The sequence below is a fragment of the Oncorhynchus kisutch genome, unplaced genomic scaffold (genome assembly GCF_002021735.2).
Source record: "Oncorhynchus kisutch isolate 150728-3 unplaced genomic scaffold, Okis_V2 scaffold3873, whole genome shotgun sequence".
NCBI classification, from domain to species: domain Eukaryota; kingdom Metazoa; phylum Chordata; class Actinopteri; order Salmoniformes; family Salmonidae; genus Oncorhynchus; species Oncorhynchus kisutch.
The window spans coordinates 132,643-160,140 of record NW_022265818.1 but is presented as its reverse complement, the minus strand read 5'-3'; the positions used below and the strand labels follow the sequence as shown (position 1 = coordinate 160,140).

The following is a 27,498-nucleotide window of genomic DNA, read 5'->3' as shown; positions in this document are numbered from 1 at the left end:
TAATAATAGTGAAGACATCAGAACTATGAAATAACACATATGGAATCATGTAGTAACCAAAAAAGTGTGAAACAAATCAAATACAAATATATTTAATATTTTAGATTCTTTAAAGTAGCCACCCTTTACCTTGATGACAACTTAACACACTCTTGGCATTCTCTCAACCAGCTTCACCCTGAAATGCTTATCCAACAGTCTTGAAGGAGTTCCCACATATGCTGATCACTTATTGGCTGCTTTTTCCAACTCATCCCAAACCATCTCAATTGAGTTGAGGTCGGGTGATTGTGGAGGCCAGGTCATCTGATGCAGCACTCCTTCACTCTCCTTCTTGGTCAAATAGCCCTTACACAGCCTGGAGGTGTGTTGGGTCATTGTCCTAGATGGGATGGCGTATCACTGCAGAATGCTGTGGTAGCCATGCTAGTTAAGCTTGCCTTGAATTCTAAATAGTGTCACCAACAAAGCACCCCCACAACATTACACCTCCTCCTCCATGCTTCACGGTGGGAACTACACATGCAGAGATCATCCTTTCACCTACTCTGCGTCTCAAAAAAACACGGCAGTTGGAACCTAAAATCGACAAAATCAGACATATTTCCACCAGTCTAATGTCCATTGGTCGTGTTTCTTGACCCAAGAAAGTCTCTTCTTATTATTGGCGTCCTTTAGTAGTGGTTTCTTTGCAGCAAATTGACCATGAAGGCCTGATTCACTCGTCTCCTTTGAACAGTTGATGTTGAGATGTGCCTGTTACTTGAACTCTGTGAAGCATTTATTTGGGTTGCAATTTCTGATGCTGGTAACTCTAAGGAACTTATCCTCCACAGCAGAGGTAACTCTGGGTCTTCCTTTCCTGTGGCAGTCCTCATGAGAGCCAGCTTCATCATAGCGCGTGATTGTTTTTGCGACTGCACTTGACGAAACTTTCAAAGTTAAAAATAAAGAAAAATCTTGGAATGAGTAGGTGTGTCCAAACTTTGACTTGTACTATACATATATATATTTACCCCCACAAAATATACGGGGGATTGGAAAGGATGCAGACAATTACATTGATAGAAGCCACAATCTAAGGCTGATCTACCCCCACCAAAAAACACCTGGTCAGAGGAACACGCCCTAGGAGAGATAGTATTGACAATGGGGTCCAATGGAAGGTTTACACTGTGTGTGTGTGTGTGTGTGTGTTTGTGTGTGTGTGAGTTTGTGACAGGCTATAATAAATAAAGCTCCCAGGCATCATCTTCTTCAAGCGGTGATAATTTCCTCCCCCCCTAAGACTACCTCGTTAGCCACATTCCCAACACAACCAATACATCAATACAATGCAAATGATTCCCAATATAGGATCTCATTATTTACATGATTTACATTCAATTCCCCTTTTCACTTGAGTGGAATCTCTAAACATGCCGTGGCAGTGGATGCAATGATTGGATCGTGTGTGTGTGTGTGTGTGTGTGTGTGTGTGTGTGTGTGTGTGTGTATATGTGTATGTGTGCTGTCAAGGGGTACGGGAGGGACAGCGGCGTCCTGTTGTGATGCGGTCAGAGGAAAGTGACAGCAAAAATGAGAGAGAGAGAGAGAGATAATATAAGGGATAGTGAAGGGGAGAAGAGAGACCGCAGAATGGGAAGGTAAGATTAGAAGGAGAGAAACATGGAAGACAACTCATGGAGTGGTGGGCGAGGGAGTTTGAAATGAAAGAAGAGAGGGAGGGATAAAGAAGAGAGGGAGGGCTAAAGAAGAGAGGGATGGATAAGAAGAGAGGGAGGGATAAAGAAGAGAGGGAGGGATAAAGAAGAGAGGGAGGGATAAAGAAGAGAGGGAGGGATAAAGAAGAGAGGGAGGGATAAAGAAGAGAGGGAGGGATAAAGAAGAGAGGGAGGGATAAAGAAGAGAGGGAGAGAAAGAAGAGAGGGAGGGATAAAGAAGAGAGGGAGGGATAAAGAAGAGAGGGAGGGATAAAGAAGAGAGGGAGGGATAAAGAAGAGAGGGAGAGATAAAGAAGAGAGGGAGGGATAAAGAAGAGAGGGAGAGATAAAGAAGAGAGGGAGGGATAAAGAAGAGAGGGAGAGATAAAGAAGAGAGTGAGGGATAAAGAAGAGAGGGAGAGATAAAGAAGAGAGGGAGGGATAAAGAAGAGAGGGAGAGATAAAGAAGAGAGTGAGGGATAAAGAAGAGAGGGAGAGATAAAGAAGAGAGGGAGGGATAAAGAAGAGAGGGAGGGATAAAGAAGAGAGGGAGGGATAAAGAAGAGAGGGAGGGATAAAGAAGAGAGGGAGGGATAAAGAAGAGAGGGAGGGATAAAGAAGAGAGGGAGGGATAAAGAAGAGAGGGAGGGATAAAGAAGAGAGGGAGGGATAAAGAAGAGAGGGAGGGATAAAGAAGCGAGGGAGAGATAAAGAAGAGAGGGAGGGATAAAGAAGGGAGGGAGGGATAAAGAAGAGAGGGAGGGATAAAGAAGAGAGGGAGGGATAAAGAAGAGAGGGAGGGATAAAGAAGAGAGGGAGAGAAAGAGAGAGAATATATAGAGGTTGGTTGCTAGGGGTAACAGTGTAAGGAAGGGTAAATGTACAGTACTGCCACCCACTCAATTTATTCCCCTCTTTCCTCTCCTCCATCCGTCTCCGTTTGATCCCTCGTTAGTCCCAGATCTGCTGTCATTTCTTATCCCCCTCGCCGCTCCCTTCCTTCTCAAAGCATCCCTCATTATCCTCAGCCATCTCGCTCTCTCTCTCTTTCTCTTTCTCTCACTCTCTCGCTCTCTCTCTCTCTCTCTCTCTCTCTCTCTCTTTCTCTCGCTCTCTCTCTCTCTCTCTCTCTCTCTCTCTCTCTCTCTCTCTCTCTCTCTCTCTCTCTCTCTCTCTCTCTTTCTCTCACTCTCTCCGCTCTCACTCTCTCGCTCTCTCTCTCTCACTCTCTCTCTTCTCTCACTCTCTCGCTCTCTCTCTCTCTCTCTCTCTCCTCTCTCTCTCTCTCTCTCTCTCTCTCTCTCTCTCCGTCTCTCTCTTTCTCTCTCCCTCAACCCCCCTTCTCTCCTCCCATTTACCTGAATAAATCATTCCCTCTCTAGCTGTGTTCATCTTCTCCTTCATCTCATCTCATCTCATCTTTTCATAGCTGACAAATGATTTGGAACTTATGGGACTGGTCAAAAGTAGTGCACTCTGTAGGGAATAGGGTGTCATTTGGGATGCACTATTGTCTATACCTGTGGTGTTTAACACACTGTGATTCTCTGAAATCCTTCTGTTCTTTCTCTCCTCCGTCCCCTCTCCAGCTGGTTCTTCCATCTTTCCGCCGCCTCCTCCGTCACAGTCTACCGCTTTTATTATTTTATTCTTCTTCTTTCCAATCCCTAAATGTGTATCTCCTCTCCTCTCCTCTCCTCTCCTCTCCTCTCCTCTCCTCTCCTCTCCTCTCCTCTCCTCTCCTCTCCTCTCCTCTCCTCTCCTCTCCTCTCCTCTCCTCTCCTCTCCTCTCCTCTCCAAATCCTACCTCCTCCCTCCCCTTCCTCCCCCCTCTCTCAGAACTCCCTCCTTCCCTCCAAATCCTACCTCCTCCCTCCCCTTCCTCCCTCCCTCTCTCAGAACTCCGTCCTTCCCTCCAAATCCTACCTCCTCCCTCCCCTTCCTCCCTCCCTCTCTCAGAACTCCCTCCTTCCCTCCAAATCCTCCCTCCTCCCTCCCCTTCCTCCCTCCCTCTCTCAGAACCCCCTCCTTCCCTCCAAATCCTATCTCCTCCCTCCCCTTCCTCCCGCCCTCTCTCAGAACTCCCTCCTTCCCTCCTTCCCTCCAAATCCTCCCTCCTCCCTCCCCTTCCTCCCTCCCTCTCTCAGAACCCCCTCCTTCCCTCCAAATCCTACCTCATCCCTCCCCTTCCTCCCTCCCTCTCTCTGAACTCCCTCCCTCCTTCCCTCCAAATCCTACCTCATCCCTCCCCTTCCTCCCTCCCTCTCTCTGAACTCCCTCCCTCCTTACCTCCAAATCCTACCTACTTCCTCCCCCCTGTCTCTCTCCTTCTGTATTCTGCTCATGCCTCTATGGTACATTGATTGATTGGTGCTACTGTGGATCGAAACATCATTTTCATCCTTTTGTCCAAACTCTTTCACTTCCTCTCCTCTCTCCCCCTACTCTCTTTCTCTCCTTCCTCTCCTCTCTCCCCCTACTCTCTCTCCTTCCTCTCCTCTCTCCCCTACTCTCTTTCTCTCCTTCCTCTCCTCTCTCCCCCTACTCCCTTTCTCTCCTTCTTCTCCTCTCTCCCCCCTACTCTCTCTCTTTCCTCTCCTCTCTCCCCCACTCTCTCTCCTTCTTCTCCTCTCTCCCCCTACTCTCTCTCTTTCCTCTCCTCTCTCCCCTACTCTCTCTCCTTCCTCTCCTCTCTCCCCCTACTCTCTTTCTCTCCTTCCTCTCCTCTCTCCCCTACTCTCTCTCCTTTCTCTCCTCTCTCCCCTACTCTCTCTCCTTCCTCTCCTCTCTCCCCCTACTCTCTTTCTCTCCTTCCTCTCCTCCTCTATGGCATAACCAACCAGACAGATTTCCCTCAACAAGCTCCTTCTTCTTCTTCTCTCTCCCTCATTCCCTTCGCTTCCTCTCCTTCCTTCTGTCGCTCCACATTTCCGGATATGACCAAATTCATTGTTTTTGCTGACGGTTTCTATTTCCTTTTTGAAAAGAAAAGGGCTCTGAGGATTATACGTTTATATTTGTAGCTACATCTGTCTTAGTAAGAAATAGATGACAATGGTGGTGATGTCAACTGGTCATTTTTCCCAAACTGCTATAACTGATTGGTGATGCAGTTTGCTAGGACAGTTGGCTTGTAGTTCAAATCCCACATGGAGCAGGTATGTTTCTTTAACTAATCCTTTATTTACAATATTCCTCCTGTGACCACAAACTTCTAATTCTGAAAAGTGAAAGCATTTAAAAAGTGAAAACATACCCGTGAGAGGGGTCGCCCTGGTAGCAGTTGTAGGTTTTAATACAGTACCCAAGAAGACCAATCTATGAGTTAATTTGACCACTGGAAAAAGAGCTACTGTGTAAATACTGCAATGTGGGTTGGATTGAATTGAGCCCTTAATCTTCCTTTTCAAGGTGATGATTGCACCTTTCTTCCCAACATAATACCGCAATAAATGTGAGTCCACATTAACAACAAAAAATGTTGCACCTCACGGGGGATTCGAACTGACGGTAGATGTCAGGAACTTAGCACAGAATCACTGTGAGCGAACTGTCGAGAGCCGTATTTGCTTGCGATGCACATCATTTTATTATGAGAGCGTGCCAGTGGACTTCTGCTAAGTACGCTTTAGTGAGAAAGTGTTGGGATCAGGTGCGATTATAGTATATGTCATTTTGCAAGCCAGCATAATGTGACTTGACAGGAGTTTCAGACAACTGTGTTCAGATAAAATGAGGCTGTCGAATTATGATCTAAATAAATAAATAAAAGTAATGAATGTATTGTCATAAATAATTACATTTTTGATGATTAAATATTCACCTAGGCACTCACTTGGTGAAGGATTCAGGACTGAACACCATCGACTGCAACACCTATGCCTCTGTCAATAGCAAACACAGTCATGGGTAGTACTGGAACCTCTAACATTCACTTGAAAGGCACCATGGGAAAAAAATATGCAAATAAGGCTTCACACTCTACAGTGTTAAAACAACACCCCAAAATGAGTTACTGTAACAGCGCAGGTGTTCATTCCCTAACAGCATCAGCTCTAATAAAGTGCTCATTTAAAGGGTAACTTTCATCGCCAATTTCAGCCTTTGAATAAAAAAAGCATAAACGCAACATGTAAAGTGCTGGTACCATGTTTCGTGAGCTGAAATAAAATATCCCAGAAATGTTCCATACACACTAAAAGCTTAAGTCTCTCAAATGTTCTGCACACATTTGTTTACATCCTTGTTAGTGAGGATGTTCTCCTTTGCCAAGATAATTCATCCACAGGTGTGGCATATCAAGAAGCTGATTAAACAGCATGATCATTACACAGGTGCAACTTGTGCTGGGGACAATAAAAGGCCACTCTAAAATGTGCACAATGCCACAGATGAGGGAGCGTGAAATCGGCAAGCTGACTGTAAGAATGTCAACCAGAGCTGCTGCCAAGAGAATTGAATGTTCATTTCTCTACCATAAGCTGCATCCAATGTCAATTTAGAGATTTTGGCAGAGAGCCTCGAGCCCAGACCATGTGTAACCATACCAACCCAGACCATGTGTAACCATACCAGCCCAGACCATGTGTAACCATACCAACCCAGACCATGTGTAACCATACCAGCCCAGACCATGTGTACCCATACCAGCCCAGACTATGTGTAACCATACCAACCCAGACCATGTGTAACCATACCAACCCAGACCATGTGTAACCATACCAGCCCAGACCATGTGTAACCATACCAACCCAGACCATGTGCAACCATACCAACCCATACCATGTGTAACCATACCAACCCAGACCATGTGTACCCATACCAGCCCAGACCATGTGTAACCATACCAACCCATACCATGTGTAACCATACCAACCCAGACCATGTGTACCCATACCAGCCCAGACCATGTGTAACCACACCAGACCATGTGTAACCATACCAGCCCAGACCATGTGTACCCATACCAGCCCAGACCATGTGTAACCATACCAGACCATGTGTAACCATACCAGACCATGTGTAACCATACCAGACCATGTGTACCCATACCAGCCCAGACCATGTGTAACCATACCAGCCCAGACCATGTGTAACCATACCAGACCATGTGTAACCATACCAGACCATGTGTAACCATACCAGACCATGTGTAACCATACCAGACCATGTGTAACCATACCAGACCATGTGTACCCATACCAGCCCAGACCATGTGTAACCATACCAGCCCAGACCATGTGTAACCATACCAGCCCAGACCATGTGTAACCATACCAGACCATGTGTAACCATACCAGACCATGTGTAACCATACCAGACCATGTGTACCCATACCAGCCCAGACCATGTGTAACCATACCAGCCCAGACCATGTGTAACCATACCAGCCCAGACCATGTGTAACCATACCAGACCATGTGTAACCATACCAGACCATGTGTAACCATACCAGACCATGTGTAACCATACCAGACCATGTGTAACCATACCAGACCATGTGTAACCATACCAACCCAGACCATGTGTAACCATACCAACCCAGACCATGTGTAACCATACCAGACCATGTGTAACCATACCAGACCATGTGTAACCATACCAGACCATGTGTAACCATACCAGCCCAGACCATGTGTAACCATACCAGACCATGTGTAACCATACCAGCCCAGACCATGTGTAACCATACCAGACCATGTGTAACCATACCAGACCAGGACCTCCAGCTGATGAAACTTGGAGTTTGCACAACCAATGAATTTCTGCACAAACTGTCAGAAACCATCTCAGGGAAGCTGATCTGAGTGCTTTTCATCCTCACCAGTGTCTTGACGTGACTGCAGTTTGGGGTCGTAACCGACTTCAGTGGGCAAATGATCACCTTCGATGGCCACTGGCATGCTGGAGAAGTGTGCTCTTCACAGATGAATCCCGGTTTCAACTGTACCGGGCAGATGGCAGACAGCATGTATGGCATTGTGTGGGCGAGCGGTTTGCTGATGTCAACGTTGTGAACAGAGTGCCCCATGGTGGCGGGGGGGGGGGCAGGCATAAGCTACGGACAAGGAACACAATTGCATTTTATTCATGGCATTTTGACTGCACAGAGACACCGTGATGAGATCCTGAGGCCCATTGTCGTGCCATTCATCTGTCGCCATCATGTTTCAGCATGATAATGCACGGCCCCATGTCGCAACAATCTGTACACGATTCCTGGAAGTTGAAAATGTCCCAGTTCTTCCATGGTCTGCACACTCACCAGATATGTCACCCATTCAGCATGTTTGTTAGTATAACATCAATCAATCAATGTGCAGAAACGTGGATATTAAAACAAACTATTCTAAAAAAGTAACCTGCAACAAAGCATGCTGGGAAATATGATAACGAGTCCTCTCCCATGTCTTTTTCACTCTGAGAGAGTTAAAGGAAATGAACTCAACACAGTCGAGTGACAACAACACCATGTGGTGTTGATTCCACTGTGATTCAAATAACACTTCATTTATTCACTGCAGGTGGCATCAATTCTAATCCCACTGGTGTTAATCCACTGGTGTTAACCCCACTAGAATCAACACTCAGATATAACACTCACAAAACTAGTTAACAGTTTTGACATAAATATACTTGAACATCTATGGCAAGACTGGAAATGGCTGCAATGATCAACAACTAACTTGGAAGAATTTAAAAATAATATAATGCAGGCATGTAAATCTTAGAGACTTTCCCAGAAAGCCTCACAGCTGTAATTGCTGCCAAATATGACTGTAACATGTATTGACTCAGGGGTGTGAATACTTATGTACATTAGATATTTATGTATTTCAATTTTCAAAAAATTTGCTAAGAAATCTAAAAACATGTTTTCACCGTTGTCATTATGGGGTGTTGTTTTTAGATGGGTGAGACAAATATATATGTAATCCATTTAGTCTGTAATACAACACATTGTGGAACAAGTCAAGGGGTATGAATGCTTTCTGAAGGCAGTGTACATGCAGATGTGGCCAATGCATACATGGCTGGGCAATGTGAACGCTACATCCAATCAACAGGATGATGGGATAAATGTAAATGTCATTTAATACAGGATGGAAATTAGAGTAGCTGCTATGCCAGCAGGCCAGGCCAGGGTATCCACAGTCCGTTTAGCATGTCTAGCCAATTTATAGCTTAAACATAGAGTAAAACTTCTCCTCCCTCGCTCTCTCTCCCCAGGGTCCTCTCTCTCTCTCTCTCTCTCTCTCTCTCTCTCTCTCCCTCTCTCACACCCCCTCCCTCCCTCCCTCTATCTCCCTCTCTCTCCCTCCCTCTCTCACACACCCCCCCTCCCTCCCTCTATCTCTCTCTCTCTCCATCTCTCTCTCCCTTTAAGCCTTGAAGAGCAATTGCCCCTGAAACCAACTTTCTATTTAGAAACAGCCTCTGGCATCGATATGAGTTAGAAACATTTATTCTAGTGGCAACATGTGGAAATAGGATACATTTGGTCATAAAGTCAGTCTCGTTCATAGCTGAGACTTGAGATCGTGACTGAATCACAACGTAAATGAAGGTTGGGTTTGTTTCAATCCTGCCCACATGCCTACAGCTGGCAGCAAACAAGTCATCATCAATTCAGAGTGAAGCTGCATGCAACCTGATAGTAATTCCTGTGGTTAATATGTGTTGACTTTGGATATCCCTGTGGGGCTAGTTAGGGACCATCTGTAAATTACACAATGTACATTGGACAATATGTTAAAACTCCAATAGCTCCAAATTTCAGTGACTTTAAAACGTCAAAACAACTATAAATTGTAGAAATTAATATACAAAGCATTTAATGAGAAAACAAAGAGTTGTGCAGGATGGACATGTTATTTCATTTACTTTGTATAATTTATTGATGGTCCCTAACTAACCCAGGAGCTAGGCTATCCAAAGTGAAACCACATTTTCCACGGTAGCACACCAGCTGGCTGAAGCTAATTGGCAAAAATAATTTGGCTAACTCTTCTCACACACACACAAGACCCCCACATCAAACCACACAACGAAACCAACTCACATTTGAATTCAGTCATGGCCGCTACCATTTCTTAATGAACCAAATCTAAAATGAGGCCAAATCAGGAAGGGCAGTCGTCCTTTAAGCTGGCTGTTTGACTAGCTGAATATAAAGTTAAAATATCATGTTCTCTCTCTTTCTCTCTCCATAGCTACTTGTCGACTTAGTGGATTACCGGACCAGTGTTTCTATGGTGATGGACTGACGGTCATACCCAGTCTACTCTGGACTAAGAGTGGACCTTGGAGGGAAGGACCACCGAGGACAACCGAGGACCACAACTGGCTCCAGCACCCAGACTTTTAGACTAAGCCACACACCTACCCAGGCACCAGTGACTGAAACAGGGGGACTAACAACAGACAACCTGAGGAGAAGCCTCTCTCTTCCTATCTTCATCTCTATCGCCACCTGGATCTCTAGATTCTTCTAGTAGACTGTGTCAGAGAAGTCAGAGAAGCATCAGGAGAAGAGAAGAAGAGGTGAGTGAGCCCGTAGCATGGGGGGGGGGGGCACCACTTATAAAAAGTGGTATAATTCACCTGATTTGGATGTAAAAACCCTCTAATTAAAGCTGAAAGTCTGCACTTTCAGCTCATCTTGATTGTTTCCTTTCCAAATCCATTGTGTTGGCGTACCGAGCCAGAATGATAAGAACTTGGTCAATGTCCAAATATTTATGGACCTGACTGTACATATTACAATTGATCCATTCAGTAGACGCTCCCATCCAGAGCGAGCCACAGCGAGTGCATTCATCTTAATAACTTCTAGGTGCACCCATCCTGTTAGTGGGATCATTTTCGTCAACATCCGCTGAATTGCAGAGCGCCAAATTCAAATTAAATTACTACTATTATTTAATTTTCATGAAACCACAAGTGCAATATACCAAAACACAGCATAGCTTGTTGTTAAGATAGCAGGGTGAGACAACCACATAACACAGTCGTATCCCAACCACGTATCACAAACATAATATAATACAAAACACAATACACGGTTCAAGCCCAACTGGCCACTGCAACATGTGGTGTCAACAAGGGGAAATTGCCAAGTTCTTTCTGGGAAAACAGAGAGCGAAAGAGAGAAAGAAAGAGTGTGAAAGAGAGAAAGAAAGAGTGTGAAAGAGAGAAAGAAAGAGTGTGAAAGAGAGAAAGAAAGAGTGTGAAAGAGAGAAAGAAAGAGTGTGAAAGAGAGAAAGAAAGAGTGCGAAAGACACAGTCGGACTGGTAAAAAGTCTCTCAGCTCTTCTCATGCAGTCCAATCAAAATGGTGTCCTTGAACAACTAGTTCAGGGAGACAAACTTAAAGTTTGACACGTTTAACTTTTGAGCAACTACTTTCTTCAGAGCTGCTGTGTCTGAACATTGAGTCCTCTGGTCTCTACACAGTCTGTCTATGGTAGTGTTCTAAACGGAGTCCTCTGTCTCTACACAGTCTGTCTATGGCAGTGTTCTAAATGGAGTCTGTCTCTACACAGTCTGTCTATGACAGTGTTCTAAACGGAGTCCTCTGGTCTCTACACAGTCTGTCTATGGCAGCGTTCTAAATGGAGTCTGTCTCTACACAGTCTGTCTATGGCAGTGTTCTAAATGGAGTCCTCTGGTCTCTACACAGTCTGTCTATGACAGTGTTCTAAATGGAGTCCTCTGTCTCTACACAGTCTGTCTATGGTAGTGTTCTAAACTGAGTCCTCTGGTCTCTACACAGTCTGTCTATGACAGCGTTCTAAATGGAGTCCTCTGTCTCTACACAGTCTGTCTATGGTAGTGTTCTAAACGGAGTCCTCTGGTCTCTACACAGTCTGTCTATGGCAGCGTTCTAAATGGAGTCCTCTGTCTCTACACAGTCTGTCTATGACAGTGTTGTAAATGGAGTCCTCTGTCTCTACACAGTCTGTCTATGGTAGTGTTCTAAATGGAGTCCTCTGTCTCTACACAGTCTGTCTATGGCAGTGTTCTAAACGGAGTCTGTCTCTACACAGTCTGTCTATGACAGTGTTGTAAATGGAGTCTGTCTCTACACAGTCTGTCTATGGCAGTGTTCTAAATGGAGTCCTCTGTCTCTACACAGTCTGTCTATGACAGCGTTCTAAATGGCATCCTATCCCCTATATATCTCCTATGGGCCCTGGTCAAAAGCAGTGCACTATGTAGGTAAAAAGGTGTAATTTAGGACATATAAAGTATGCCAGTCTTCTCGTTGTTGACAGACAGGCAGACAGACCCTTAAGGAATGATCTCAACTAGAGACAGAATAACAGGAAAACACAGAGGAAGAGAAGATGAAACCACAGACCAGGTTCAGATTTCTACGGACATGGGGAGTGTGTGTGTGTGTGTGTGTGTGTGTGTGTGTGGGAGAGAGGGAGAGTTTTGTCTGTATGGGGTAGCATGGTGGTGTGTGTGAGTGTGTGTGTGTGTGTGAGTGTGTGTGTGTGTGTTGGACTTTACCTCTCGCTGCTCCACTGTCGTTCTCCCCCATTCAAATCCATCAGATTGTCAGAGTGACAGCTTCTTCCTACACGGTCACTGTGATGTGTGTCCCTCTGGAGTTGGTCGATAAGTGTGTTTCATATTCAGGTTGTTGCTCTGCATCTCTCGGACGGTGGCTGACATAAGAATGTGATAAGGGCACTCCAATCTCTGTCCACCTCTCTCACACAGCTGGTGGCCATGCTAGAGTAATGGAGTGATGCTCTCTCACACAGCTGGTGACCATGCTAGAGTAATGGAGTGATGCTCTCTCACACAGCTAGTGGCCATGCTAGAGTAATGGAGTGATGCTCTCTCACACAGCTAGTGGCCATGCTAGAGTAATGGAGTGATGCTCTCTCACATAGCTGGTGACCATGCTAGAGTAATGGAGTGATGCTCTCTCACACAGCTAGTGGCCATGCTAGAGTAATGGAGTGATGCTCTCTCACACAGCTAGTGGCCATGCTAGAGTAATGGAGTGATGCTCTCTCACACAGCTAGTGGCCATGATAGAGTAATGGAGTGATGCTCTCTCACACAGCTAGTGACCATGCTAGAGTAATGGAGTGATGCTCTCCTCACACAGCTAGTGGCCATGCTAGAGTAATGGAGTGATGCTCTCCTCACACAGCTAGTGGCCATGCTAGAGTAATGGAGTGATGCTCCCCTCACACAGCTGGTGACCATGCTAGAGTAATGGAGTGATGCTCTCTCACACAGCTGGTGACCATGCTAGAGTAATGGAGTGATGCTCTCTCACACAGCTAGTGGCCATGCTAGAGTAATGGAGTGATGCTCTCTCACACAGCTGGTGACCATGCTAGAGTAATGGAGTGATGCTCTCTCACACAGCTGGTGACCATGCTAGAGTAATGGAGTGATGCTCTCTCACACAGCTGGTGACCATGCTAGAGTAATGTAGTGATGCTCTCTCACACAGCTAGTGGCCATGCTAGAGTAATGGAGTGATGCTCTCTCACACAGCTAGTGGCCATGCTAGAGTAATGGAGTGATGCTCTCTCACACAGCTGGTGACCATGCTAGAGTAATGGAGTGATGCTCTCCTCACACAGCTGGTGGCCATGCTAGAGTAATGGAGTGATGCTCTCTCACACAGCTGGTGACCATGCTAGAGTAATGTAGTGATGTTCTCCTCACACAGCTGGTGACCATGCTAGAGTAATGTAGTGATGCTCTCTCAAACAGCTAGTGGCCATGCTAGAGTAATGTAGTGATGCTCTCTCACACAGCTGGTGACCATGCTAGAGTAATGTAGTGATGCTCTCTCACACAGCTGGTGACCATGCTAGAGTAATGTAGTGATGCTCTCTCACACAGCTAGTGGCCATGCTAGAGTAATGTAGTGATGCTCTCTCACACAGCTAGTGGCCATGCTAGAGTAATGTAGTGATGCTCTCTCACACAGCTGGTGACCATGCTAGAGTAATGTAGTGATGCTCTCTCACACCGCTGGTGACCATGCTAGAGTAATGCAGTGATGCTCTCTCACACAGCTGGTGACCATGCTAGAGTAATGTAGTGATGCTCTCTCACACCGCTAGTGGCCATGCTAGAGTAATGTAGTGATGCTCTCTCACACAGCTAGTGGCCATGCTAGAGTAATGTAGTGATGCTCTTTCACACAGCTGGTGACCATGCTAGAGTAATGTAGTGATGCTCTCTCACACAGCTAGTGGCCATGCTAGAGTAATGGAGTGATGCTCTCTCACACAGCTGGTGTCCATGCTAGAGTAATGGAGTGATGCTCTCCTCACACAGCTAGTGGTCATGGTAGAGTAATGGAGTGATGCTCTCCTCACACAGCTAGTGGTCATGGTAGAGTAATGTAGTGATGCTCTCCTCACACAGCTAGTGGTCATGGTAGAGTAATGTAGTGATGCTCTCCTCACACAGCTAGTGGCCATGCTAGAGTAATGTAGTGATGCTCTCTCACACAGCTGGTGTCCATGCTAGAGTAATGGAGTGATGCTCTCCTCACACAGCTAGTGGTCATGGTAGAGTAATGTAGTGATGCTCTCCTCACACAGCTAGTGGCCATGCTAGAGTAATGTAGTGATGCTCTCTCACACAGCTGCTGACCATGCTATAGTAATGTAGTGATGCTCTCTCACACAGCTGGTGACCATGCTAGAGTAATGTAGTGATGCTCTCTCACATAGCTGGTGACCATGCTAGAGTAATGTAGTGATGCTCTCCTCATACAGCTAGTGGCCATGCTAGAGTAATGTAGTGATGTGAAGAGGTAGATACTAACTACACAATGGTGAGATACTACTGTGAGATTTGTGTTTGTGTAAGAAAGGGAGAGAGAGAGAGAGAGAGTCTGTTTGTATGTGTATTACAATGTGTTTGTGTGAGAGATAATGTGTGTGTGATGGCGTGTTTGTGCATTCCACTGGGCAGTCCCCCAACAGACCCCAGGTATCCGTAATCCCTTCTTTCATCTCTCCCTACCTTCTCCCCAGGTGTTTGCCAGGTACTACTGTGCCTCTCCAAATGTTGTGAGAAACACTGCCAAGCTACCTACCGGGTGGGCAGGCCTCTCTCTCTCTCTCTCTCGCACGCTCGCTCTCCTCTCTCTCCTCTGTCTCTGTCTCTCCTCTCTCTCTCTCTCTCTCTCTCTCGCTCCCCCCATAGGGTTCTTCACTCCCCCTTTGACTCCTGCTATTCCATTCTTAGTATGATGACCAGATTGAAACAGGAGGTTTTCAGGAACCTCAAGCTAGGTAACTCTCACTTCCCTTCCCATGGAGGTCCAGGCAGGAGGCTTTCCTGGATTGGCAAGCCGACATTGGGTACCCCGACCTGGGCAGCCCTCAGTTCCTCTCCCCTCTGTGCTGAGCTACTGTGGGAAGATGAGTGACGATCCTGGCTCAGTAAGCATTAGCCATGAATGAGCCATGCTAATCTCATTAGCGAGGTGATGATTGAATCCTGTAGGAATACCACCGCCAGCGAGGCAGATGAGCCTTCCTCATCTTTTATTGAGGGTTTATTTCAGTCGCAAGGGAGATGGAGGGATAAGAGAGGAAAATAAGAAAGATCTAATGAGTTGGAAGAAAGTAGAATAGTGGAAAGGACAGAGAGAAGAGGAGAGGTAGACAGAGAGGACAAGAGAGATAGGAAGTAGAATAGTGGAAAGGACAGAGAGAAGAGGAGAGGTAGTCAGAGAGGACAAGAGAGATAGGAAGCAGAATAGTGGAAAGGACAGAGCGAAGAGGAGAGGTAGACAGAGAGGACAAGAGAGATAGGAAGCAGAATAGTGGAAAGGACAGAGCGAAGAGGAGAGGTAGACAGAGAGGACAAGAGAGATAGGAAGTAGAATAGTGGAAAGGACAGAGAGAAGAGAAGAGGTAGACGGAGAGGACAAGAGAGATAGGAAGTAGAATAGTGGAAAGGACAGAGAGAAGAAAAGAGGTAGACGGAGAGGAGAAGAGAGATAGGAAGTAGAATAGTGGAAAGGAGAGAAAGAAGAGAAGAGGTAGACTGAGAGGACAAGAGAGACAGGAAGCAGAATAGTGGAAAGGAGAGAAAGAAGAGAAGAGGTAGACGGAGAGGACAAGAGAGACAGGAAGTAGAATAGTGGAAAGGAGAGAAAGAAGAGAAGAGGTAAACGGAGAGGACAAGAGAGACAGGAAGTAGAATAGTGGAAAGGACAGAGAGAAAGACTGTGAAATAAAGAGGCAGAGGGACAGAAAGAGAGAGAAATATAAAGTCAGAGAGAGAAAGAGGGAGGGAAATATAGAGGCAGAGAGACAGAAAGAGGGAGGGAAATATAGAGGCAGAGAGAGAAAGAGGGAGGGAAAAGTAGAGGAAGAGAGAGAAAGACAGATGGAAATATAGAGGCAGAGAGACAGAAAGAGGGAGGGAAATATAGAGGCAGAGAGAGAAAGAGGGAGGGAAATATAGAGGCAGAGAGACAGAAAGAGGGAAGGAAATATAGAGGCAGAGAGACAGAAAGAGGGAGGGAAATATAGAGACAAAGACAGAAAGAGGGAGGGAAATGTAGAGGCAGAGAGAGAAAGAGGGAGGGAAATGTAGAGGAAGAGAGAAAAAGACAGATGGAAATATAGAGGCAGAGAGAGAGAAAGAGGGAGGGAAATAGAGGCAGAGAGAGAGTGAGTGAAATATAAAGGCAGAGAGAGAAAGAGGGAGGGAAATATAAAGAGGCAGATGGAGAGAAAGACTTGAGGGATCTCCCTCTCTCCATCGTCTCTCCTCCCTCTCTATTCCACCCCTGTATCTGAAGCCTTAAAGGAACTAGCTGTAATGCTGTGTTTCATTACTGGCTTCCAAATCAGAGTTTGGGAAACAGTGAGCAAACAAACTAACAAACTCTCTATGTTCTCTCTCTCTCTCTCTCTGTGTGTGTGTCTAAACTAAATGGCTGTGTTCTGTATGGTTCATTACAGACCAGAGGCCCTGGAGTCTAAGTAAACAAGCAAGGCTCCAGCTACAGGCTCTCTACCCTCCACTAGCCCTCTGACTTCTCTTTCACCACTTATTTGTTTTGTCCTTTCTCTCTCACTTCCTGTTTCAGTCTCCCCTCCCTTACTCTATCCACTCGCCCTGTTCCTTCACTCTCTCCCACCCTCTATCTTCACTCTCTCCCACCCTCTATCTTCACTCTCTCCCACCCTCTATTTTCACTCTCTCCACCCTCTATCTTCACTCTCTCCCACCCTCTATTTTCACTCTCTCCACTCTCTATCTTCACTCTCTCCCACCCTCTTCACTCTCTCCCACCCTCTATTTTCACTCTCTCCACCCTCTATTTTCACTCTCTCCACCCTCTATCTTCACTCTCTCCACCCTCTATTTTCACTGTCTCCCACCCTCTATCTTCACTCTCTCCCACCCTCCATCTTCACTCTCTCCCACCCTCCATCTTCACTCTCTCCCACCCTCTATCTTCACTCTCTCCCACCCTCTATTTTCACTCTCTCCCACCCTCTATCTTCACTCTCTCCCACCCTCTATCTTCACTCTCTCCCACCCTCTATCTTCACTCTCTCCCACCCTCTATCTTCACTCTCTCCCACCCTCTATCTTCACTCTCTCCCACCCTCTATCTTCACTCTCTCCCACCCTCTATCTTCACTCTCTCCCACCCTCTATCGTCACTCTCTCCCACCCTCTATCTTCACTCTCTCTATCTTCACTCTTCCACCCTCTATCTTCACTCTTCCACCCTCTATCTTCACTCTCTCCCACCCTCTATCATCACTCTCTTTTCAAATGTTCTCCCTCCTTCCCCAGACTAGACCAGTGTAATGTCAGAGTCTGTGGTGGGTCAGCCCAACACTGGTACTGCTTTTCCTGCCCATTCTACAAATCATCAGGAAGTAACAGTATCTTGGGGGTACAGTGTTCTTATAGCACCATGTCCATTCTACAAATCATCAGGAAGTAACAGTATCTTGGGGGTACAGTTTTCTTATAGCACCATGTCCATTCTACAAATCATCAGGAAGTGACACAGTATCTGATGGGTACAGTTTTCTCCTAGCACCATGTCCATTCTACAAACAATCAGGACGTAACGCTGTATCACAGGGGTACGGTTTGTTTCGAAGCATTACATCCAGACAGGAAGTAACACTTTTTTGGTATTTTGGAATTTTATTAGGATCTCCATTAGCTGTTGTGAAAGCAGCAGCTACTCTTCCTGGGGTCCAACACAAAACAGGAAACATGACATACCGTTGAAGTCGGAAGTTTACCTTCGCCAAATACATTTCAAATCTATTACACAATTCCTGACATTTAATCCAAGCAAAAAGTCCCTGTTTTAGGTCAGTTAGGATCACCACTTTATTTTAAGAATGTGAAATGTCAGAATAATAGTAGAGAGAATGATTTGTTTCAGCTTTAATTTCTTTCATCATATTCCCAGTGGGTCAGAAGTTTACATACACTCAATTACTATTTGGTAGCATTGCCTTTAAATTGTTTAACTTGGGTCAAATGTTTCGGGTAGCCTTACACAAGCTTCCCACAATAAGTTGGGTGAATTTTGGCCCATTCCTCCTGACAGAGCTGGTGTAACTGAGTCAGGTTTGTAGGCCTCCTTGCTCGCACACACTTTTTTAGTTCTGCCCATACATGTTCTATAGGATTGAGGTCAGGGCTTTGTGATAGCCACTCCAATATCTTGACTTTGTTGTCCTTTGCCACAACTTTGTAAGTATGCTTGGGGTCATTGTCCATTTGGAAGACCCACTTGCGACCAAGCTTTAACTTCCTGACTGATCTCTTGAGATGTTGCTTCAATATACCCACATAATTTTCCTCCCTCATGCCGCCATCTATTTTGTGAAGTGCGCCAGTCTCTCCTGCAGCAAAGCACCCGCACAAGATGATGCTGCCACCCCCGTGCTTCACAGATGGGATGGTGTTCTTCGGCTTGCAAGCCTCCCCCTTTTTCCTCCAAACATAATGATGGTCATTATGGCCAAGCAGTTTTTGTTTCATCAGACCAGAGGACATTTCTCCAAAAAGTAAGATCTTTGTCCCAATGTGCAGCTGCAAACCGTAGTCTGGCTTTTTTATGGCGGTTTTGGAGCAGTGGCTTCTTTACTTTGTACCTGTTTCCTCCAGCATCTTCACAAGGTCCTTTGCTGTTGTTCTGGGATTGATTTGCACTTTTCGCACCAAAGTACGTTCATCTCTAGGAGACAGAACGCGTCTCCTTCCTGAGCGGTATGACGGCTGTGTGGTCCCATGGTGTTTATACTTGTGTACTATTGTTTGTACAGATGAACGTGGTATCTTCAGCCGTTTGGAAATTGCTCCCAAGGATTAACCAGACTTGTGGAGGTCTACAATGTTGTTTTCTGAGTTCTTGGCTGATTTCTTTGGATTTTTCCATGATGTCAAGCGAAGAGGCACTGAGTTTGAAGGTAGGCCTTGAAATACATCCACAGGTACAACTCCAATTGACTCAAATTATGTAAATTAGAATATCAGAAGCTTCTAAAGCCATGACATCATTTTCTGGAATTTTCCAAGCTGTTTAAAGGCACAGTCAACTTAGTGTATGTAAACTTTTGACCCACTGGAATTGTGATACATTGAATTATAAGTGAAACAATTTTTGGAAAAATGAACTGTGTGTATATAAACTTCCGACTTCAAATGTAATACAGCATATTAATAGACAGGAACAGCTCAAGGACAGAACTACATCCATTTAAAAGGCACATGTAGCCTTCACATCAATACATTCACACTCTATCTAGGTCAAATATGGGAGAGGTGTTGTGCCATGAGATGTTGATCTGTTTTTTAAACGTTTGCTCTTCATTTGAGCAATATGAGATGGAAGGGAGTTCCACGCAGTAATGGCTCTATATAATACTGCATATATAAACATCTGTACATATATAATCCTGTTCTGGATTTGTCCATTTTACCACACAGTCCTATGTACTGTTCTCCCCCCCCTCTCCTTCCCTCCCTCTCCCCCCCCCTCTCCTTCCCTCCCTCTCCCCCCCCCTCTCCTTCCCTCCCTCTCACCTCCCCCCTCCTTCCCTCCCTCTCACCCCCCCTCCTTCCCTCCCTCTTACCCCCCCCTCTCCTTCCCTCCCTCTCACCTCCCCCCTCTCCTTCCCTCCCTCTCACCTCCCCCCCCTCCTTCCCTCCCTCTCACCTCCCCCCTCTCCTTCCCTCCCTCTCACCTCCCCCCTCTCCTTCCCTCCCTCTCACCTCCCCCCCCTCCTTCCCTCCCTCTCACCTCCCCCCTCTCCTTCCCTCCCTCTCACCTCCCCCCCCTCCTTCCCTCCCTCCCTCTCACCCCCCCTCCTTCCCTCCCTCTTACCCCCCCTCTCCTTCCCTCCCTCTCACCTCCCCCCTCTCCTTCCCTCCCTCTCACCTCCCCCCCCTCCTTCCCTCCCTCTCACCTCCCCCCTCTCCTTCCCTCCCTCTCACCTCCCCCCCCTCCTTCCCTCCCTCTCACCCCCCCCCTCTCCTTCCCGCCCTCTTATCTTCTCTCTCTGTCACTTTCTGAAGATGACTGTGGTGATTAATTAATAAATAAATAAATAATAATAACACACTCCTCCAGGCCTTAATGATGTTAATGAGGTGATAAGAGTATTTGTCACTTGTTGTGACACTTGCATATGTGTGTGTGGGTGTGTGTGTGTGTGTGTGTGTGGCGGGGGGGGGGGGGGAGTATTTTCTCATCTACGTATTAAAAAACAGAGTCCCACATCCATTGCTCCTCCTCCCCCTCCCTCAAAAACGCAATAACAAATGCCAAAATGACGTTTTGGAGTCATGACTGTGGCGTTATGTCTCAATGAAAACACTGGAGAATCACTTCAATTGAGGCGTTTTCTTCTATTGAACAATTAGACAGCTGGTGCTGCCATGTTTATATGTCTTTGATGACTGTGTGAATGAAAGAAAAATCTGTTAGCAGGGGAAGATTGGTAGGAGGAGGAGGGAGGGGACTCATCTGTTAGGGGAAGGAGGGAGGGGACTCATCTGTTAGGGGAAGGAGGGATGGGACTCATCTGGTAGGGGGAGGAGGGGGGGGACTCATCTGTTAGGGGAAGGAGGGAGGGGACTCATCTGTTAGGGGAAGGAGGGAGGGGACTCATCTGTTAGGGGGAGGAGGGAGGGGACTCATCTGTTAGGGGAAGGAGGGAGGGGACTCATCTGTTAGGGGAGGAGGGAGGGGACTCATCTGTTAGGGGAAGGAGGGAGGGGACTCATCTGTTAGGGGGAGGAGGGAGGGGACTCATCTGTTAGGGGAAGGAGGGAGGGGACTCATCTGTTAGGGGGAGGATGGATGGGACTCATCTGTTAGGAGAAGGAGGGAGGGAACTCATCTGTTAGGGGAAGGAGGGAGGGGACTCATCTGTTAGGGGGAGGAGGGAGGGGACTCATCTGTTAGGAGGAGGAGGAGGGAGGGGACTCATCTGTTAGGGGAAGGAGGGAGGGGACTCATCTGTTAGGGGAAGGAGGGAGGGGACTCATCTGTTAGGGGAAGGAGGGAGGGGACTCATCTGTTAGGGGAAGGAGGGGGGGAACTAATCTGTTAGGGGAAGGAGGGGGGGAACTCATCTGTTAGGGGAAGGAGGGAGGGAACTCATCTGTTAGGGGAAGGAGGGAGGGGACTCATCTGTTAGGGGAAGGAGGGAGGGGACTCAACTGTTAGGGGGAGGAGGGAGGGGACTCATCTGTTAGGGGAAGGAGGGGGGGGGACTCATCTGTTAGGGGGAGGAGGGAGGGGACTCATCTGTTAGGGGAAGGAGGGAGGGGACTCATCTGTTAGGGGAAGGAGGGGGGGAACTCATCTGTTAGGGGGAGGAGGGAGGGGACTCATCTGTTAGGGGAAGGAGGGAGGGGACTCATCTGTTAGGGGAGGGAGGGAGGGGACTCATCTGTTAGGGGAAGGAGGGAGGGGACTCATCTAGGGGAAGGAGGGAGGGGACTCATCTGGTAGGGGAAGGAGGGGGGGGACTCATCTGGTAGGAGGAGGAGGGAAGGGACTCATCTGGTAGGGGAGGAGGGAGGGGACTCATCTGGTAGGGGAAGGAGGGAGGGGACTCATCTGGTAGGGGAAGGAGGGGGGGGACTCATCTGGTAGGGGGAGAGAAGAAGGTGTAATGGAGGGAGGGAACTCATCTGTTAGGGGGAGAGAAGAAGGTGTAATGGAGGGAGGGAACTCATCTGTTAGGGGGAGAGAAGAAGGTGTAATGGAGGGAGGGGACTTATCTGTTAGGGTGAGAGAAGAAGGTGTAATGGAGGGAGGGAACTCATATGTTAGGGGGAGAGAAGAAGGGATCTCATCTGTTAGGGGGAGAGAAGAAGGTATAATGGAGGGAGGGAACTCATCTGTTAGGGGAAGGAGGGAGGGGACTCATCTGTTAGGGGAAGGAGGGAGGGGACTCATCTGTTAGGGGGAGGAGGGAGGGGACTCATCTGTTAGGGGAAGGAGGGAGGGGACTCATCTGTTAGGGGAAGGAGGGGGGGAACTCATCTGTTAGGGGGAGGAGGGAGGGGACTCATCTGTTAGGGGAAGGAGGGAGGGGACTCATCTGTTAGGGGAAGGAGGGAGGGGACTCATCTGTTAGGGGAAGGAGGGAGGGGACTCATCTGTTAGGGGAAGGAGGGAGGGGACTCATCTGTTAGGGGAAGGAGGGAGGGGACTCATCTGTTAGGGGAAGGAGGGAGGGGACTCATCTGGTAGGGGAAGGAGGGGGAGGACTCATCTGGTAGGAGGAGGAGGGAGGGGACTCATCTGGTAGGGGGAGGAGGGAGGGGACTCATCTGGTAGGGGAAGGAGGGAGGGGACTCATCTGGTAGGGGAAGGAGGGGGGGGGGACTCATCTGGTAGGGGGAGAGAAGAAGGTGTAATGGAGGGAGGGAACTCATCTGTTAGGGGGAGAGAAGAAGGTGTAATGGAGGGAGGGGACTTATCTGTTAGGGTGAGAGAAGAAGGTGTAATGGAGGGAGGGAACTCATCTGTTAGGGGGAGAGAAGAAGGGATCTCATCTGTTAGGGGGAGAGAAGAAGGTATAATGGAGGGAGGGAACTCATCTGTTAGCGGGAGGAGGGAGGGATCTCATCTGTTAGGGGGAGAGAAGAAGGGAGGGAGGAGGAGGGAGGAGGGAGGGGGGAGGAGGGAGGGGGAAAGAAAGGGACACAGACAGAGTGAAAGACTAGGGGGGTAATAAAACTAAGAAAAGAAGAGGAGGAAGTGAGAAACAGTTTTAGAGAGAGAGAGAGAGAGAGAGAGAGAGAGAGAGAGAGAGAGAGAGAGAGAGAGAGTTGATTATCCCTTTCATACCAAGGCTAGAATGTAACATATTTCTCACTAGAAATGTGTTCAACATCCACTGAAGTAGCTAGCAAGTTACCTAGATACAGGAGCAAATGCCTTGGTAACCAAAACAAACAGACTTGCTAGTTTACTAACCCAACCATCAGTCCTAGAGGGTGGTGCGGACAGTACATTACTGGTGCCGAGCTCCCTGTCCGTCCAGGACCTCTATATCAGGCGGTGTGAAAAGAAGGCTGGGTAAATCGTCAAAGACCCCAACCATCCAAGCCATAGACTATTTTCTATGCTGCTGCATGGGAAGAGGTACCGGTGCATCAAGTCTGACACCAACAGGCTCTTGAACAGCTTCTGTCCCCAGGCAATACGACTGATAAATAGCTAACAGCTACACGGACCCCACACACTCACAGGGCCCCACACACTCACAGGGCCCCACACACTCACAGGGCCCCACACACTCGCAGGGCCCCACACACTCGCAGGGCCCCACACACTCACAGGGCCCCACACACTCACAGGGCCCCACACACTCACACACTGTCACTCCAACACACACACACCGACTTCATCATTTGCTCACTAACACATATTATCGACACACATTTCTACTGGCTCTACACACACGCCCACCCACTCACACACACACACACTTCTGCTACTCTGTTTATCTTCTACCCTGTTGTATCCCTGTCCCCTATACATATCTACCTCCATCCCTGTACATTATAATATGGTACTGACCCTGTATATAGTATGTTTACCCCTCTACATATCTACCTCTATAGATCCAGTATCCCTGTACATTATAATATGGTACTGACCCTGTATATAGTATGTTTACCCCTATACATATCTAACTCTATAGATCCAGTATCCCTGTACATTATAATATGCTACTGGAATTGACTCTTTCAGTATTTCCTGTATATAATATACTTACATTGTTATGTATTTCATATTTCTTATTCTAATTTTAATATATTTTTTCTAGTGATAAATTGTTATTGAATATTGCGTTGTTGGGTTGTGAGTTTACAAGAAAGGCATTTCACTGTACTTATTAATATTGAGTTCAACATTGCCAATAATGTTTTCAATCTGACTTTTGCTTTTAAAAGCAGCTCAAACATAGAACATGTAAGAATGAACTAAAGCCATGACATACCACCATGCTGATATACTGTGTGTTATAGGGGAATAATGCACACTCTAGAATGCCCTTCAAGCCAATCAGAAACGAGTATTCAACAATGCCACGGTATAAACAGTCATAAAGACAGACCGATATTAAGGGATGGAGGGAGAGATGATGTGCTCTTCAGTAAATTGGGTTGGCAGTTAAGTGTGGTTGGATCAAATGCTGGACATGTCTATCTGTTTCAAGAGCCCTGGTATGTCTGTGTGTACCGTCTCTAACAGTTAGAAGTTCCCGCTTCATCAACAATCACTCTCTCGCTCTCTCACTCTCTCGCTCTCTCGTTCTCTCGCTCTCTCGCTCTCTCGCTCTCTCGTTCTCTCGTTCTCTCGCTCTCTCGCTCTCTCGTTCTCTCGTTCTCTCGCTCTCTCGTTCTCTCGCTCTCTCGCTCTCTCGCTCTCTCGTTCTCTCGCTCTCTCGCTCTCTCGCTCTCTCGCTCTCTCGCTCTCTCGCTCTCTTACTCTCTCGCTCTATTACTGTCTCGCTCTCTCACTCTCTCGCTCTCTCATTCTCTCACTCTCTCTCTTTCTCTGTCTATTTGATATAGGTACTGTAAGAAATAAATTCAGTAGTTTTCTTTCTGTTAAATCCATATCTGTTTCAGCCAGAGGAGGCTGCTGAGGGGAGGACAGGGCATAATAATGGCTGGAGTAGAGTGAATGGAATAGTATCAGACACACACAGTGTTCATCTGTTGGATACTTTTCCATTCACTCCATTCCAGACGTAATTATGAGATGTCCTCCCCTCAGCAGCCTCCTCTGATTTCAGCTGTTCTACCGGCCCCATTTCAGAGGCTATTAGGGAACTAGTCATATCCCGCTTAAATAAAATATATAGACATGATAGACATGATAGAGATGAGAGAGAGAAACAGCCACACACACAGAGAGAGAGAAACAGCCACACACAGAGAGAGAGAGAAACAGCCACACACAGAGAGAGAGAGAGAAACAGCCACACACAGAGAGAGAGAGAAACAGCCACACACAGAGAGAGAGAGAGAGAGAGAGAGAGAGAGAGAGAGAGAGAGAGAGAAACAGCCACACACACAGAGAGAGAGAAACAGCCACACACAGAGAGAGAGAGAAACAGACACACACACAGAGAGAGAGAAACAGCCACACACACAGAGAGAGAGAAACAGCCACACACACAGAGAGAGAGAAACAGCCACACACAGAGAGAGAGAGAAACAGCCACACACACAGAGAGAGAGACACAGCCACACACAGAGAGAGAGAGAAACAGCCACACACACAGAGAGAGAGAGAGAAACAGCCACACACACAGAGAGAGAGAGAGAAACAGCCACACACACAGAGAGAGAGAGAAACAGCCACACACAGAGAGAGAGAGAGAGAAACAGCCACACACAGAGAGAGAGAGAGAGAAACAGCCACACACACACAGAGAGAGAAACAGCCACACACACAGAGAGAGAGAGAGACACAGCCACACAGAGAGAGAGAGAGACACAGCCACACACAGAGCGAGAGACACAGCCACACAGAGAGAGAGACACAGCCACACAGAGAGAGAGACACAGCCACACACACAGAGAGAGAGAGAGAGAAACAGCCACACACAGAGAGAGAGAGACACAGCCACACAGAGAGAGAGAGAGAAACAGCCACACACAGAGAGAGAGACACAGCCACACACAGAGAGAGAGACACAGCCACACACAGAGAGAGAGACACAGCCACACACAGAGAGAGAGACACAGCCGCACACAGAGAGAAACAGCCACACACACAGAGAGAGAGTGAGAGAGAAACAGCCAAACACACAGAGAGAGACACAGCCACACACAGAGAGAGAGAGTGAGAGAGACACAGCCAAACACACAGAGAGAGAAACAGCCACACACAGAGAGAGAGTGAGAGAGAAACAGCCAAACACACAGAGAGAGACACAGCCACACAGAGAGAGAGAGAGAGAGAGAGAAACAGCCACACACAGAGAGCGAGAGAGAAACAGCCACACACAGAGAGAGAGAGAGAGAGACACAGCCACACACAGAGAGAGAGAGAGAAACAGCCACACAGAGAGAGAGAGAGAGAAACAGCCACACACAGAGAGAGAGAAACAGCCACATACAGAGAGAGAGAAACAGCCACACACAGAGAGAGAGAAACAGCCACACACAGAGTGAGAGAGAGAAACAGCCACACACAGAGAGCGAGAGAGAAACAGCCACACACAGAGAGAGAGAGAGACACATCCACACACACAGAGAGAGAGAGAGAAACAGCCACACAGAGAGAGAGAGAGAGAAACAGCCACACACAGAGAGAGAGAAACAGCCACACACAGAGTGAGAAAGAGAGAGAGTGAGCCTGCCCTGAACCCTGCCATCAAGAGTCCTGTCTGCCTACTAAAGCTCTCTGTGCTGCAGATGGTATTGTCTGCTCTTATCAGAAATGTCACACATTATAGAAAGTCCTTCTGCTTACAGAGAGGAGACTAGCTAGGCCTTATTCCTGGGCATTACCATTATTTTGTGTGTGTGCATGAGTGAGCATACTATTATGCATGTGCATGTTTGTGTGTGTATGACTGTGTCCCTAATTTTGAGGACATCTAGTTTTTCATTGTGTCTGCATAATGTTCACAGTGTGTGTCTGTGTGTGTGTGGTACTGGAGCGTCAAGTCTAGGTCCAAACGGCTCCTTAACAGATTCTACCCCCAAGCCATAAGACTGATGAACAATTAATCAAATGGCCACTGGACTATTTACATTAAATATGTTTTGACCCCCCCCCCCCCCCTCCATTTGTTTCGTACACTGCTGCTACTCGCTGTTTATTATCTGTGCATAGTCACTTCACCCCTACCTACAGTACTTTTGCAAGGTGTCTCAGAAGGGTAATGGCATATGATCCTTCTGCCCACAGAATCACAGAGAGAGAGAAGGTGAGTGAGTGAGGGAGAAGGTGAGTGAGTGAGGGAGAAGGAGAGAGACTGAAGGTGAGTGAGTGAGGGAGAAGGAGAGAGACTGAGGGAGAATGTGAGTGAGTGAGGGAGAATGTGAGTGAGTGAGGGAGAATGTGAGTGAGTGAGGGAGAAGGTGAGTGAGTGAGGGAGAAGGAGAGAGACTGAGGGAGAAGGAGAGAGACTGAGTGAGTGAGGGAGAAGGAGAGAGACTGAAGGTGAGTGAGTGAGGGAGAAGGAGAGAGACTGAGGGAGAAGGTGAGTGAGTGAGGGAGAAGGTGAGTGAGTGAGGGAGAAGTAGAGAG

At 47.2% G+C, this 27,498-nt stretch overlaps 1 pseudogene; it reads left to right on the top strand.

The window, feature by feature from the left end:
* Window positions 1–27,498, top strand: part of LOC109883526 (protein phosphatase 1 regulatory subunit 29-like) — a 233,293-nt pseudogene that overhangs the window by 73,241 nt on the left and 132,554 nt on the right.